The sequence below is a fragment of the Pseudophryne corroboree genome, chromosome 4, assembly GCF_028390025.1.
Source record: "Pseudophryne corroboree isolate aPseCor3 chromosome 4, aPseCor3.hap2, whole genome shotgun sequence".
In the NCBI taxonomy this organism is placed as follows: Eukaryota; Metazoa; Chordata; class Amphibia; order Anura; family Myobatrachidae; genus Pseudophryne; species Pseudophryne corroboree.
This window is the reverse complement of record NC_086447.1, coordinates 777,735,473-777,751,509: the sequence shown is the minus strand read 5'-3', so window position 1 is coordinate 777,751,509 and position 16,037 is coordinate 777,735,473. Positions and strand designations below refer to the sequence as shown.

Here is a 16,037-nt window from a genome sequence, read left to right as displayed (position 1 = left end):
GTTAGATTTTTTCGCAACGGAGCGATTAGTCGCAAACTGCGCATGCGCAATGTTCGCAGTGCGCCTGCGCCAAGTAAATTAGCACAAAAGTTTGGTATTTTACTCACGGCATAACGAAGATTTTTCATCGTTCTGGTGATCGGAGTGTGATTGACAGGAAGTGGGTGTTTCTGGGCGGAAACTGGCCGTTTTATGGGAGTGTGCGGAAAAACGCTGACGTTTCTGGGAAAAACGCGGGAGTGGCTGGAGAAACGGGGGAGTGTCTGGGCGAACACTGGGTGTGTTTGTGACGTCAAACCAGGAACGAAACTGACTGAACTGATCGCAGTGTAGGAGTAAGTCTCGAGCTACTCAGAAACTGCTAAGAAATTTCTATTCGCAATTCTGCTAATCTTTCGTTCGCAATTCTGCTATGCTAAGATACATTCCCAGAGGGCGGCGGCTTAGCGTGTGCAATGCTGCTAAAAGCAGCTAGAGAGCGAACAACTCGGAATGAGGGCCATTGATAGGACCGCAAAGTAACTGCCTCCACTGACAACACATGAACAGGGCCGTCATTTCGTATGGGCTCAATGGGCTCTTGCCCAAGGGCCCCAGGAGTATAAGGGCCCTAGGCTGATAGCTGAGGGTCCCCTCTTTCCAGGGGTACCAGATTTTTTAAAATCCGCCCTGGGGAACAGGAGATATCCGACTTGAAAGCAGTGGTCCCCATCCAAGCCTGTTAATCGCTCTTCCCAGCCAGATATCTAGGGTTCTGTCTAACTCTGAATTTTTCTGAGGGTATAATCCAAAAGCTGTGACTCTCCCCTTTTGGTGAACACTGGCAGCTTGTCTCTACTATGCCCAGATCCAAAGATATCTACCTTCCAGCAGCTGGTCCCTGCTCCAGCTCCACACGCCTGGTATGCAGTTTTAGATTTTCGTTGGTGTATTGCTCTGGCTCCTGAACTCTGATCCCCAGGTCCCCAGAACCTTCTGAAAGGTGGGACTCTCTAGTTTTTTATCCCATTCAAAGCTAAGAAATATATTTTCAGGAACTTGAGATATCTGCAGTCAAGCAAGCTGCCCTCCCACCGGAAAATGATAAATATTAAGCCCACTCCACTATCCTCTCCTCCCCTACGTATTAAACACCCCCTGCCACCCTGGAAGTCATGTACCAGGGCTTCTTCATTCAGCCTAATGCCCTCTTCTACAGTTTAGCCCCATCTGTGCAGTAAAGGAGTAATTAGCAGAAATTAGTGCTCCAGGTCCTACACGCTGAGCGGAAGATAGAACACCCCCTACCCATACTTGCCTACCTGACCCTCTCCATGAGGGAGAAAATGCTCTGTTCCTGGACTTTCCTGGTAATGTATGATTGCCATCACCTGTGGTGAGCTAGTTAATTGATAAGAAAGGTGTTTCACCACAGGTGATGGCAATCATACATTACCAGAAAAGTCCAGGAACAGAGCATTTTCTCCCTCATGGAGAAGGTTAGGTAGGCAAGTATGCCCCTACCGCCCGCGGGACATCAAAGCTGCCGCTGATAGCACCCCCTGCCCCTACTGCTGGAGGATTGGTAGGGGGCCCAGTGCATTGCTGTGCCCAGGGGCCTACACTGCTGTTGAGACGGGCCTGCACATGAACTTATAATATACAGAAACATTGGCTTGCAGTAGCACTATCAGCCAGCAGGTGGCGATGCATCTAGTTTAGATTTTTCTAAAAACAATTCATTCTAAAAAACGGGATACGGTCGTTAGGGCGACAGTCATTAATTAGGTCGACCACTGAAGGTCGACATGGACATTAGGTCGACATGTACTAGGTCGACAGGTCAAAAGGTCGACATGAGGTTTTAAAAAAAAATTTTTTTTTTTTTTTTTTACTTTTTCATACTTTACGATCCACGTGGGCTACAATTGGGAACGGTAACCTGTGCCGAGCACAGCGGAAGTGGAGCGAGGCACCTTGCCCGTAGCATCATGCGGGGGGACACAGTGCACTAATTGGGGTTCCCCGTGACTTTACGAAGAAAACGACACCAAAAAAAGTTCAAAAACTCATGTCGATCTTTTCACCTGTCGACCTAGTACATGTCGACCTAATGCCCACGTTGACCTTCAGTGTTCGACCTAAGTTGTGTCGACCCAACGACCCATACCCCTAAAAAATATACAATCAAGACATAACACAAAAAGTGTAAGAAAGTAATAGAAGGTATCCATCCATGTGATATACATAAATCACAGTTTAACCAAATACATAATAAAAAAAAACTATACAGTATATATATGGGTTGTGTATCCGTCACAATACCGACGGCGGGATCCCGGCTGTGAGATGACTGGCAGAGGGTGTGGGCAACGAATCCCATTGTGGGCTCGCTGCTTCCTAATATATATTAGGAAGTTGAAATTGAACATACTGCAGGTATTCTTCAGGTGGAAAATAAGAAAACCAGTTAATTAGAACTTTAATAAACCTCCCGTAAGGGGATGAAAAGGGGGTTGAAATAATGATGTCATTACCGATGCGTGGCTTGCGCTGCGTGAACGATAACTCCCAAAAAGACAATTGGATCAAAATTTGGATTGCTCCTCAAGTGTGTAGAATTTAATAAGCTACAAAAATGGTCCTGTCACTTTTTACTTACATAAAGACGTGTCAAATTTACATCCAATTTATATATACAACCGTGAAAATCAGAAACTCCCGTGCAAAAAATGGGTAGAAATATATATATATATATACACACACATACTCTATACATATATATATATATATATATATATATATATATATATACACTGCTCAAAAAAATAAAGGGAACACTTAAACAACACATCCTAGATCTGAATGAATGAAATATTCTTGTTAAATACTTTGTTCTTTACATAGTTGAATGTGCTGACAACAAAATCACACAAAAATTATCAATGGAAATCAAATTTATTAACCAATGGAGGTCTGGATTTGGAGTCACACTCAAAATTAAAGTGGAAAAACACACTACAGGCTGATCCATGTCATATTACCGCCGCGGCCGCCGGGCTTGTCCCTCCGAGGCTGCTGGCTGCCCGGACGGCCGTCCCCGCTGGCGGCCTCTGCTTTCCGGCGCTCCGTCCGGCGCCCGTAGTAAGGACGTCACGGGTGCGCCCGACGCTCACTGGGGACGGGTGACGTCATCAGCGCCTCTCCAATCGGGTGCTGGCGGGAAATACAAATTCAGACGCCGGGCAGAGCTCCGGCGCCTGAGTATCATCGCTACTACTGCTGTACCTGTGATCTCCAGACCTCCGTGCCTCAGCATTTCCGTGCTTCAGCATCTCCGTGCCTCAACATCTCCGTGCCTCAGTATCTCCGTGCCTCCAGCACCTCCGTGCCTCCAGCACCTCCATGCCTCAGCACCTCCGTGCCTCAGCATCTCCGTGCCTCCAGCACCTCCGTGCCTCCAGCACCTCCGTGCCTCAGCACCTCCGTGCCTCAGCACCTCCGTGCCCCAGCACCTCCGTGCCTCCAGCACCTCCGTGCCTCAGCACCTCCGTGCCCCAGCACCTCCGTGCCTCAGCACCTCCGTGCCTCCAGCACCTCCGTGCCACAGCACCTCCGTGCCTCAGCACCTCCGTGCCCCAGCACCTCCGTGCCTCAGCACTTCCGTGCCTCAGCACCTCTGGGCCTCCAAGCACCTCAGCGTCTCTAAGCGCCTCAGCGCCTTCAAACACCTCAGTACCTCTTGCATTTCAGTGCCTCTAGCACCTCAGTGCCTCTAGCACCACAACACCGCTCACAGCGAGCTTTTGGTACTCTCCACCAATTCATCAGCACCTTTACAAGTCTTGTCTTTCAGGAGTCCTTCAAGCGCCCACCCGTACCTTCTGCCTACCGTCTGAATCCCGCATGAGGAAAACCTATATCCGGCCTTCTCTTCTGCAACCCAGTAGCGGTTCCTCTTCCCGGTCACCGGAAGAAATCCCGAGTCCACAACACTCCCAAACCAGGTCAGTGATAATCCAACTTTGATGTAATGTCCTTAAAACAAGTCAAAATGAGGCTCAGTAGTGTGTGTGGCCTCCACGTGCCTGTATGACCTCCCTACAATGCCTGGGCATGCTCCTAATGAGGTGGCGGATGATCTCCTGAGGGATCTCCTCCCAGACCTGGACTAAAGCATCCGCCAACTCCGGGACAGTCTGTGGTGCAACGTGGCGTTGGTGGATGGAGCGAGACATGATGTCCCAGATGTGCTCAATTGGATTCAGGTCTGGGGAACGGGCGGGCCAGTCCATAGCATCAATGCCTTCGTCTTGCAGGAACTGCTGACACACTCCAGCCACATGACGTCTAGCATCGTCTTGCATTAGGAGGAACCCAGGGCCAACCGCACCAGCATATGGTCTCACAAGGGGTCTGAGGATCTCATCTGGGTACCTAATGGCAGTCAGGCTACCTCTGGCGAGCACATGGAGGGCTGTGCGGCCCCCCAAAGAAATGCCACCCCACACCATTACTGACCCACTGCCAAACCGGTCATGCTGGAGGATGTTGCAGGCAGCAGAACGTTCTCCTTGGCGTCTCCAGACTCTGTCACGTCTGTCACATGTGCTCAGTGAGAACCTGCTTTCATCTGTGAAGAGCACAGGGCGCCAGTGGCGAATTTGCCAATCTTGGTGTCCTCTGGCAAATGCCAAACGTCCTGCACGGTGTTGGGCTGTAAGCACAACCCCCACCTGTGGACGTCGGGCCCTCATACCACCCTCATGGAGTCTGTTTCTGATCGTTTGAGTAGACACATGCACATTTGTGGCTTGCTGGAGGTCATTTTGCAGGGCTCTGGCAGTGCTTCTCCTGTTCCTCCTCCTTGCACAAAGGCGGAGGTAGCGGTCCTGCTGCTGGGTTGTTGCCCTCCTACGGCCTCCTCCACGTCTCCTGATGTACTGGCCTGTCATCTGGTAGCGCCTCCATGCTCTGGACACTACGCTGACAGACACAGCAAACCTTCTTGCCACAGCTCGTATTGATGTGCCATCCTGGATGAACTGCACTACCTGAGCCACTTGTGTGGGTTGTAGACTCCGTCTCATGCTACCACTAGAGTGAAAGCACCGCCAGCTTTCAAAAGTGACCAAAACATCAGCCAGAAAGCATAGGAGCTGAGAAGTGGTCTGTGGTCACCACCTGCAGAACAACTCCTTTATTGGGGGTGTCTTGCTAATTGCCTATAATTTCCATAATTTCCACCGGTTGTCTATTCCATTTGCACAACAGCATGTGAAATTGATTGTCAATCAGTGTTGCTTCCTAAGTGGACAGTTTGATTTCACAGAAGTGTGATTGACTTGGAATTACATTGTGTTGTTTAAGTGTTCCCTTTATTTTTTTGAGCAGTGTATATATATATATATATATATATATATATATATATATATATATATATATAAAGTTGGACAGTATACAGAACGATTAAAATCACACACAATAGGTAATTGTAGGGGAAATTATGTAATTATGGTGCACCAAGAGGTATTATGGAGTCAGTGATGGATTTGGTATCTTGTTTCAATGGACAGTGTGGCGATATAACTCTCCCACATGCTAAATAATGTTTCCACCTTATGTTCCTTTTCCAGGGTTACCTCCACCCAGTCCATACAAAACAAAGTTGGCATTGCCCATTTTTTTTGTCTAAATGGGCAGAACAAATAATCATGCAAAGCACAGTAGGTATTTTGGCGGGTGGTCTTCAGTATGCCGAATGTCGGGATCCTGGTGCACAGTATACCGGCGCCGGAATCCCGACACCCGGCATACCGACAGCTATTCTCCCTCGTGGGGGTCCACGACCCCCCTGGAGGGAGAATAAAATAGCAGAGCTCCTTTGCGCTCGCCACACTGTCGGTATGCTGGCGGTCGGGCTCCCGGCGCCGGTATGCTGGTCGCCGGGAGCCCGGCCGCCGGCATAACCTACTACAACTATTTTGGCACACCTAAAAATGCCTCTGTCAAAGGTCACCAATAATTAAAGCACATATCTAACTTGCTAATCACTGTCAGTGTCATATATACAGTTTACTCCAGCGCCCACTCCAATTTAAAAAGAAAACAGCAACCCCCATAAAAACAAGAAAATCAAACGCTTTGCGTTAATTATGTAGTAGCGATGAAAAGGTTGACAGGTTGTATTACAACGAAACACACTCTATATTTTATCCTCAAGCTGAGGACGCATGAAAAGGTACGTGTTTTGCACACATTTACAGCAGAGAATATTTGACTTTACACTGTGCTATGTATTCAAATAAATCAAATTATTGTTTTTAACTAAACTTAAGGCTGCTTCATACTTAGCAACGTAAGTGTAAAAAAAAAAGTATTCGCTTTGCCAAAAACAACATCTGCAACTCATTAAATAATTTTAATTGCTGCCATATCACAGATTATGACAGAATCTGCACAAAAAGTTCAATATTCATTTATTTCCCTCTAAACTTGCTTTTTTTTTTTTTACTCAACAGCATAAAAACGTTAACATAACATCTTTATATCTCTTTACTCATAAAGCTGGTAGAGTGCCGAAAATATAATACATAACTTAAGTGATGTTTTTATATAGTGTATGCACAAGCATCGGTAACTAATATCAACCTAAATGGTCAGTTCTAATGTCATTGCTTATAGGCCCTCATTCTGAGTTGATCGCACGTAGCAACTTTTTTCTGCTTGTGCGATCAACTTGACGCCGCCTATGGGGGAGTATATTTTAGCATCGCAGGGCTGCGATCGCTTGTGCAGCCCTGCTATGCTAAAAAAGTTTCCTGCAAAACAAGAGCAGAGTCAGACCCTGTGCGACAGACCAGCGACGAAGGTCCCAGGTTTGACGTCAGACATCTGCCCTCCAAACGCCTGGATCCACCTTGAAAACGGTCAGTTGCCGCCCCGGAACGCCTCCCGCCTGTCAGTCTTCAGGCGATCGCCGCTGCGATCACTTTCTGTGCTGGCGGCGTCGCTGGCAACGGCGCGCGTGCACATTGCGGGCGCAGCGCAGCCACAGTCCCGACCCGTTCGCACCGCAGCGAGCAACCGCTGCGTGCGAACGGGTCGGAATGACCCCCACAATCAATGAGATCTGATGTTAGCAACATAGAGTTCATTAGAAGTTCCTGTAGTTAATAAAGATCATACATAATTATAAATTATTATACACATTAGAAGCCACTTAGGATTTCTGATATTTTTTTTATGAACCAGAGGAAATGTGGAGGCATGGGGGGCATGGGGGGCTGATTCTAAGGTAGGAGCAAAGCATACATACCTACTTTTGCATCTCTCCTCTGGGAGAAACACAGAGAAGAAATGCAGCTGAATAGAAGTGGGGGCGGGTCGTGGTGTATTGTAAGGGGTACAAATATTTATTTTTGCATGAAGGGTAAATAATGGCTGATTGTGCATGTAGTCCAGTTGGGAGTAGTATGGTATGCCGGCGGCCGGGCTCCCGGCGACCAGCATACCGGCGCCGGGAGCCCGACTGCCAGCATACCGACAGCGTGGCGAGCGCAAATGAGCCCCTTGTGGGCTCGCTGCGCTCGCCACACTGTGGGCACGGTGGCTCGCTACGCGCACCACGCTATTTATTCTCCCTCCAGGGGGGTCGTGGACCCACACGAGGGAGAATATGTGTCGGTATGCCGGGTGTCGGGATTCCGGCGCCGGGATCCCGACATTCGGCAACCAGAAGACCACCTGTCCAGTTTTACTTTTACATTGTAATTTATGTTTGACTTTGGACGCACTGCTCTCACATCTAAATGTCTGCACACATTAAATCTGTCCCACCTCCAGTGTAGCATGGTATTGCCAAGGTGCAGCTACTTTTATTTGTGGATTTGCTTCCAATTCAGAATCAGACCCATAGTGTACATGTCTCTTACAGGCAGTTGCCCACTCGCAAAGATGCAATATTCGATTTAATACTCACAGATGGTGACAGGATATTAGATATACTGTATATGTGAGTGAGAACCTAGAATCCAGTGACCATACAGCAGTATGGTTTACAGGCATGTCCAGCTGTTGAGAAACTACACATCCCAGCATGCCCTGACACAGCTTTAGCATTCTCTGACAGCAAAACTGTGTCAGGGCATGCTGGGATATGTAGTTTCACAACAGCTGGAGGGCCGCAGTTTGGACATGCCTGGTTTAGTATAAAGACAGGATCAAACTTGTGCCCCACAAAAACAAAGAAGGCTGACTTTGCACAGATGGGGAGATGTATTAGTGATTCATTTGCAGATTGGAGGAACTTGGAAGGAGTGCAGGAGAGTTGGGAAAAATTAAAAAGTGCAATACTAAAGGCAACAGACCACTGTATCAAAAGGGTTAGGAAAAGTACCAGGAAAAGGAAGCCAGTGTGGTTCACAAAAGAGGTATCAACTAGTTTGTAAGCAGAAAAGATGGTCTTTAAGAAATATAAGCAGACTCAAAATAATAATTACAAAGAGGTGTATCTTGCGAGACAGAAGGAGGCTAAGGAGGTGATCAGGCGTGAAAAAGGCAGATGCTGAGAAGAAAACGGTCCAGTCAGTAGATAATGGAGGAAGTACTTTTTTCAAGTATATAACTGAAAGGAAAAAATCAAATGGAGGAACAATAAGACTTAAGACAGACAGTGAGAGCTTGGTTGAGGGAGACAATGCAAAAGCATTGCTAAATAATATTTTGTTCTCAGTATTCATAACAGAAGGAGAGGGAAAGGGGCCAATGAGGACATTTGTAAAAATAAAGTGGAGAAAAGTACGTTTACAGAGGAGAGGGTCCTAACAGAACTCTCAAAAATCAATGGGGTCAAATGGGATACATCCCAGGGTAAATCAATGGGGCCAGATGGGATACATCCAAGGATACTAAAAGAGTTTAATATGTGTTGGAAGCACCGTTAACAGAATTATTCAACCAGTCACTAGCTACAGCTGCAATTCCAAAGGACTGGAAAAGAGCCAATGTAGTACCACTGCACAAAAGTGGAAGCAAGGAAGTAGCGGATAACTACAGACCAGTAAGCCTTACATCAGTATTAGGGAAAGTAATGGAAACACTATTAAAAGAAAGAGTTGTAGAATATCTTAAATTCAACAATTTGCAGAATACCAAACAGCATAGATTTACTGGGGGAGATCATGCCAACAAACCTTATTGACTTTTTTTTACTCCATGACTAAAATAATAGATCAAGGGGGCTGTAGATGTAGCAAATCTAGACTTTAGTAAGGCATTTGATATGGTCCCACATTGTAGACTACTAAATAAACTCAAAAGTGTGGGATTGGATTATAAAACAGTGGAATGGATAAGAACCTGGTTGCAGGATAGGAAACAGACTGTTGTAGTAAATTGAGTGCATTCTAAGGAGGCAAATGTTACCAGTGGAGTACAGCAGGGATCTGTACTTGGACCGACACTCTTTAATACCTATGTTGGCGATATTAGTACTGAAGGGAAGGTTGCCTTTTTGCAGATGACATAAAGATCTGCCACAGGGTAGACATACTGTACAAGGAGGGGTAAACCACATGAAGGAGGACCTAGGTAGACTTGAAGAATGGTTAAGAACATGGCAACTACAGCTTAATGCTAAAAAATACTAAATCATGCACTTGGGTTTCAAAAACCTAAATTAAGGATATTATAATGGAAACTACTGAGGAGGAAAGTGATCTAGGAGTCACTAGTGACTTAAAGGCTGGGAATCAATGAAACAAAGTAATGAGGAAGGCAAGTCAGTTACACAAGGAGATGAACCAGTAGCAGTAAAAAAGAAGTAATAATGCCACTGTATGGTATGGCCTCATCTGGAATACTGGTGTTCCGTTCTGGAGGTCATATCTCCAGGAGCATATAAATCGATTGGACAGAATACCAAAAAGGCAACTAAAATAGTGTATGGTCTACATCACAAACCTTACCTGGAGAGACTAAAATATCTTATCAATGTATAGTTTGGAGCAGAGAAGGGAAAGGTGGGACATGATAGAACATTTCAAATATACTAAGTGTTTTAAGAAGGTACAGGAGGAAAACATTCTTCAAAGAAAGATAAGTACTAGAACACAAGGACATGCATTAAAACTGGGGTGAAGCAGGTTAAGAAGAAATCTGAGGAAAAATGACTTCATAGAAAAGGTAGTGAATAGGTGGAATAGCCACCCATCCCAGGTGGTTGGAGCTAAGTCAACAGAGCAATTTAAACATGCTTGGGATAGGCAAATATTATCTGTACAGCGCTGTGGAATATGTGTGCGCTACATAAAATAACTGGTAATAAATTATAATAAATAAATAATGGATTATATGTACTTAGCCTTGGAGAGAGATAAAGTACAAATCAAGCTCTAAGTGTCAGTTATAGGCCGTGTGTTTGAAAAATTACAGTTAGGATCTGATTGGTTGGTATTTTGGGGCAGATATACTAAGCCTTGGAGAGTGATACAGTGGATATAAACTACCAACCAATCAGCTCCTAACTACTATTTTTCAAACAAAGCCTGAAACATGGCAGTTAGGAGCTGATTGGCTGGTACTTTATCTCTCTCCACTTTATCTGTCTCCACGGCTTAGTAATTAGACCCCAATGTCCTTATCATAAATATGTCTCAGTTCAGAAATAAAAAAAAGAATCATAACGCACAGGTTTGTGCTGGAATAGGACTGCACACCCCCTGACAGTGTGGTACAAGCTTCTGTCTCAGTTCTGTAACAGATATGGGGGCAGATGTATTAAGCAGGATACGTTCATTAGGTCGACAGTCATTAGGTTGACACTACTGGTCGACATGCATTAGGTCGACAGGGTCATTAGGTCGACATGGTCATTGGGTCGACATGTACTAGGTCAACAGTTCAAAGGGTCGACATGAGTTTTTCACAATTTTTTTCCAATTTTTGGACTTTTTCATACTGTACGATCCACGTGGACTAAAATTGGGAACGGTAACCTGTGCCGAGCGCAGCGGTAGCAGAGTGAGGCACCTTGCCCATGCGAGGGGACACAGTGCACTAATTGGGGTTCCCTGTCATTTTACAAAGAAAACGACACCAAAAAAAGTAACAAAAACTTTTGACCTGTCGACCTAGTACATGTCGACCTAATGACCCTGTCAACCTAATGACCATGTCGACCAAATGCATGTCGACCAATAGTTGTTGACCTAATGGCTGTCGACCTAATGACTGTCGACCCAACGACCCATACCTGTATTAAGCCTGGAGAAGGGATAAAGCAGTGATAAGTGGAAGGTGATAACACACCAGCCAATCATTACGGGTTTGAAAAATGACAGGAGGTGACTGGCTGGTGTGTTATCACCTTGCACTTATCACTGCTTTATCCCTTCTCCAGGCTTAATACATCTGCCCCATGGTTCAGTAATCCCATACTCAGAACTTTGAAGAAATACTACTCCAATATCTCCTGCATGACAGAGGCATTTTAGGTGCTAGATACATAATTATAAGAAGCCAGTGGTTCATGCACTTTCAAGGACACACATTCTGAGATATAACACCGCTGCTGCTGCTGCTATGTCATTGCTGACAAATAGGATGGACATCCGCAACCACAGCTGCCATGTTGGCTGATCAGACCCCTCTCACAGATGGACTGGTCACTGAGAACCAATATCCAAATTAGAGTCTTCGCACAGCGGGAAATGGCAGATCTCGGGAATGTTACTTCCAATATACAGTACGTGAAGCTGATCAATTCTCATCAACTTTCACACTTTCTAGTGTAGAACTGACCACATGGGTTTTTAATATACTGTAGAGCACAGCTTGGAGTATTGCTGGTGTATATAAAAATATATATACACACAAAGGTAATTACCAAAAACGTAAGCAAATTAAATAGATAAAAACTATTGATTCAAAAACAAATAGCAAGCATGGTATATAGATATCACTGTTTTTGGTTAATATATTTAGCGGCAAGGCGGGTCACTCAGCCAGTAAGCGCAGCCATATGCAGCCCTTACATTAGCGCCAAACTTGCTGCTTTTTGTTAACAGTCCTATAGGGCTGCGTACTAAAGAAACTGCAAATCGGTGCGTGATCGGGCTGCGAGGAGGTCGTGTCAAAACCATTAAAACAGCAACTCACCCCCCTCCACTGGCGTTTCTATAATGGGTGCAGTGTGTGCGGTGCACACGGGCCCCTGAGTCCAGAGGGGGCCCCCACCTAACACGCTGCACACATTTTTAAAATACTCACCCCTCCGGAGTCCAGCGCCGAAATCCGCAGTGCTGTTAAAACACAGTGAAAATGGCTCAGCTGCCATTTTCACGGAGTTCTGCGCATGTGCAGTAGAGAAATCTCAGGGAAAATGTCTGTTGCACCATTTTCCCGGAGATCTGCGCATGCGCAGTAGAGTCTGAACCCGCTAGTGCTCAGACTTTCCCCGCTGCCGTCAGAGAGGAGTGGGCCCGAACGGAGGAGGCTGAACGTGGGCCTCCTCCTCGCTTAAAACGCCCCTGTCCCCCTCCCAGCTAATTGAATTGTCCGCTAGGATTACATTAGTTATCCCGGCGGACGGGATGCCGGCTGTCAATATCATGACAGCGGCATCTTGCCCATCAGACTGCCAGCAGCAGAGTGAGCACTGAGACCCCTTGCTGCACTCGCCACATGATCTATTCCCACTTTATGGGTGTCGTGGACACCCCCAAATGGGAATAGCCCTTGTGCACCGGGATTCCGGCTGGCAGCATTGTTGGCTGTCGGGATTTCGGCGTCGGTATCCTGAACGCCAGGATCCTGTCAGCCGGCATTTTAACTGCGTACCGTCTGCTATATACCATGTAAACCTCTTTTGTGCCTTTACACAGTAGAAGCAGCCATAGCGCAGCGGGGCCAGCATTCATGAGAATGCATTCATTAGGCGCTAGTGACTAGCACAAAATGTCTGCCAAGGCTACAGCCACTTTACATGACTTTGTATCGGTAGGGCTTTTCCTACTAAACCAAGGGTGCAGGGACAAAAGCAGGATTTCTACAGGGGAGAGGGTTCCAAATGTTTGGCTTAGGAACAAAAGAATGAAAAATGGCTGCAACGTGCCTAAAACAGGCACTTTTTTAAATTAATTTTGTTTTGTTAACAAGTATATGCTGGTGTGTTTAGTGAGATTAATAGTTCTGTATTTTAAAAGAGTAAAATTGGTATTTTTGGGCGCACAGTACAGTTAGCACAGTGGGTAGCAGCACTACCGCGTTACCGTATCACACTGCACCATGGGGGTCATTCCGAGTTGTTCGCTCGTTATATTTTTCTCGCAACGGAGCGATTAGTCGCTAATGCGCATGCGCAATGTCCGCAGTGTGACTGCGCCAAGTAAATTTGCTATGCAGTTAGGTATTTTACTCACGGCATTACGAGGTTTTTTCTTCGTTCTGGTAATCGTAATGTGATTGACAGGAAGTGGGTGTTTCTGGGCGGAAACAGGCCGTTTTATGGGTGTGTGCGAAAAAACGCTACCGTTTCTGGGAAAAACGCGGGAGTGTCTGGAGAAACGGAGGAGTGTCTGGGCGAACGCTGGGTGTGTTTGTGACGTCAAACCAGGAACGACAAGCACTGAACTGATCGCAGATGCCGAGTAAGTCTGGAGCTACTCAGAAACTGCTAAGAAGTGTCTATTCGCAATTCTGCTAATCTTTCGTTCGCAATTTTAAAATGCTAAGATTCACTCCCAGTAGGCGGCGGCTTAGCGTGTGCAAAGCTGCTAAAAGCAGCTTGCGAGCGAACTCGGAATGACCCCCCATATGCAGGTGCAATGTCCAATGGTGTGGCCAATAGTGAGCCGATAATGCGTCTTGGTGTGCATAGCGTCCACCTCTGAATCCCCTCCACTGTATCATCATTGGTTAACTGAGCCCAAGCTATACTTCTTCAGGCGTCACAATAAGGGGCCCTACTCACTGGCCGACCCGCCGCCGAGCTGCCCGACGGCGGATACGGCCGACGAGCGACCCGGCGGCGGGGGGGCAGTGACGGGGGGAGTGAAGTTTCTTCACTCCCCCCGTCACGCGGCTGCATTGAAGTGCAGGCAAATATGGACGAGATCGTCCATATTGGCCTGCATGCACAGCCGACGGGAGACCAGCGATGAACGAGCGCGGGGCCGCGCATCGTTCATCGCTGGAGTCTCCACACTGAAAGATATGAACGAGTTCTCGTTCATTTATGAACGAGATCGTTCATATCTTTCCAAAAATCGGCCAGTGTGTAGGGCCTATAAAGGCAGAGCCACACTGGACGACATGAACGATGAACGATATCGTTCATTATTTTCCTTTGACCTTCCCAGATGAACGGCATCGGTCACACTGAACAATTTGCACTGTGTCATATATAGCCAGAACTGAGCTGCTGGGACAGACGTCATGGGCCCTACACACTGGCCGATATTTTGAAAGATATGAACGATCTCGTTCATAAATGAACGAGATCTCGTTCATATCTTTCAGTGTGGAGACTTAAGGGCCCTACACACTGGCCGATATTTTGAAAGATATGAACGATCTCGTTCATAAATGAACGAGATCTCGTTCATATCTTTCAGTGTGGAGACTTAAGCGATGAACGATGCGCGTCCCCGCGCTCGTTCATCGCTGGTCTCCTGTCGGCTGTGCATGCAGGCCAATATGGACGATCTCGTCCATATTTGCCTGCACGTCTATGGAGACGGGTGACGGGGGGAGTGAAGAAGCTTCACTCCCCCCGTCACTGCCCCCCCCGCCGCCGGGTCGCTCGTCGGCCGTATCGGCCGTCGGGCACCTCGGCCAGTGAGTAGGGCCCATTAAGCGATGAACGATGCGCGTCCCCGCGCTCGTTCATCGCTGGTCTCCCGTCGGCTGTGCATGCAGGCCAATATGGACGATCTCGTCCATATTTGCCTGCACGTCTATGGAGCCGGGTGACGGGGGGAGTGAAGAAGCTTCACTCCCCCCGTCACTGCCCCCCCCGCCGCCGGGTCGCTCGTCGGCCGTATCGGCCGTCGGGCACCTCGGCCAGTGAGTAGGGCCCATCAGACTACCTCATTGACAACATGCGGGAGCGCGCATCGTTCATCGTTCGCACCGTTCACACTGGGCTATATTTTAAACAATGTCGCTCAGAAGGGTGAAAATAAGCGATATCGTTTAACATATTGTCACTTTTTGTTGCTTTTCGGCTTTTAAACGCTCTGTAAAATAAAAGACAATGTACCTGCCAAGGCTAGCTGGAGTCTAGTCAGTGTATGCAGGCGCTGTGAGGCAGGCTCAGTGACATACAGTATAAGGTATCTTGCAGATCTTGTAGCTGCTGTTATATGTATAATATGATGCACTCTAATAGCACAGGCAATAAGATATAGCATAATATAAATGAGTGATGCTATAATAGACCGCAAGTGGCACTTTCCCTAGCTAGTGTAATCCAGAGCTTGCAGGAGGGCTCGCCAGCAGCATGGGTTGCAGTACCGCCAGGTGCCAGCAGTCACACCTCCCTGGTCTGGAGGAGGGAGTGAGGCGCTGAGTGCCTGGGCAAGACACGAGGTTGTCATATTTCCTTTCTCACCCTGGGGGCACACTAGAAATCCTCCTGTGAGATCCAGAGGGAAATGTTAAACAGGATTTACTGGTTTCACACGCTGGTTGCTAGACTCCGAGCCCTCATTGCATTACCATAATAACGCTGCTGCCTGCTGCAAGTCACAGTGCACACATCAGCCCGGGTCTGACAGATGCCAGGGACGGACCGGGGATCAGCGCTCCTTTATCCAGGGATCCATCAGTCAGCGGCTTGTCTGCAGGACGCAGCTCTGGTAAGGTGATGGGCATGAGGCGCTGTATGAGCGGGTGCCGCCAGAAACCCTCCTGCAGCCACAGAAACTTTATGCTAGTCCCCATGTAGCAGAATGTTAATGCTAACGCAAAGGGTGATTGCGCTGGGATCCGGGTTTGCAGAATTGCTGCTGCGCTTTTTCCGTAGGCGAGCGCAAGCTGTTCCTGCGCAGTGCCAT

The 16,037-nt window shown here is 47.2% G+C and overlaps 1 protein-coding gene across 1 annotated transcript in view; it reads left to right on the top strand.

Annotated features, from left to right (window-relative positions):
- The first annotated feature begins 15,749 nt into the window (after positions 1-15,749).
- Positions 15,750-16,037, top strand: part of SERTAD4 (SERTA domain containing 4) — a 98,984-nt gene continuing 98,696 nt past the window's right edge. The window contains exon 1 of the mRNA XM_063918283.1: positions 15,750-15,839. The gene's annotated coding sequence lies outside the window, so the exon portion shown is untranslated. The remainder of the gene's footprint in view (positions 15,840-16,037) is intronic.